General features: G+C 41.6%; 1 non-coding gene across 1 annotated transcript; it reads left to right on the top strand.

The window, feature by feature from the left end:
- Positions 1-246: 246 nt before the first annotated feature.
- LOC136484422 (small nucleolar RNA R71) lies at positions 247-355 on the top strand. Its single transcript, XR_010765943.1, has one exon. It is a non-coding gene; the product is annotated as a small nucleolar RNA R71 (small nucleolar RNA).
- Positions 356-1,173: the final 818 nt, after the last annotated feature.

Below are 1,173 nucleotides of genomic sequence, written 5' to 3'. Positions count from 1 at the left end.
TTCATTAGTAGGTCCATCTTGGCAGATAGCATGTCTACCTCCTTGAGTTGATGCATACATCCACCTCTCTTGTAGGTCTAAAGATGTTCTTCATTCCAACCTTGGTTGGAGGCCATCTTCACCATAAGAGATGTTGCAGCTGGTATGTTGAGTGATAGGAATGCATCTTCAGTAGTAGCATCGATAGTGTCATGGGTACTATTGGTCAACCCATGGTAGAAAGTCTGTATGAGTAGCCAATTCTCCATCCCATGATGAGGATATTCCGCAATGTAATCTTGAAAGCGTTCCCATGCCTCAAGGATACATTCATCATGTTGTTGCTAAAAGCTTGAAATTCTCCCACACAAAGCATTGGTCTTGCCTATGGGAAAGAAGTTTGTTAGGAAGGTAGTGGAGCAGTTATCCCATGTAGTATTTCTATCTTTGTTGACATAGAACCATTGCTTTGCCTTCCCCAATAGTGAGAATTGGAAGAGGCAAAGTAGTATGGCATCATGGGTCACTCTTTTGAAGGTGAAAGTGCTACAAATCTCTAGAAAGTGTTGGAGATGTGCACTCACATCTTCATGTGCCTTTCCACAAAACTGGCTTGCTTGCACCATGTTGATAAGGGCTAGTTCGAGCTCGAATCCATTGTCTCCAACATTGACTATTGGTCTAATACGGATGTTTGCTATAGTTGGAGCAGAGAATTCACGGAGAGTCCTGTTAGCCATAGCTTCAAATTTAGGTGTTAAGCTTCGCCTTATATGGTTGTCTTCCAACTTTAAAGCTGGAACTTTCTTGAGTTTAGCACTAGTCCTCCTAATTAATGCTTCTGTATCTTCAACATAGTTTGTCGGAAGGTCAAAACCGGTCATACATTACCCTATATAAGATACACAAGTAGACAAAACAAGGGTAAGCATGTTTGAGAAGAGGTCAATGGTTTTCCTCGATCACATCAATAATTATAAGTTTATCAATACTTCCTTTGCCTAGCTACCTTCCCCGGCAACGGCACCAGAAATGCTTATTGGTATTTATTAACTTGTCACTTGTTGATAGAATATCATCGGCAGTCCTTCGAGGGGTATCCCATGAAGGTAGATTGATTAGCAGAGGAGCGTGAGATCAAGAACAAGAAGACAATAGAGACACACGAGTTAGATAGGTTCAGGCCGTCGGTTA

Source organism: Miscanthus floridulus, chromosome 9 (genome assembly GCF_019320115.1).
Source record: "Miscanthus floridulus cultivar M001 chromosome 9, ASM1932011v1, whole genome shotgun sequence".
Lineage (NCBI taxonomy): Eukaryota > Viridiplantae > Streptophyta > Magnoliopsida > Poales > Poaceae > Miscanthus > Miscanthus floridulus.
Note: the sequence above shows the minus strand (reverse complement) of the source record. Positions and strands in the feature narration are given on the sequence as shown.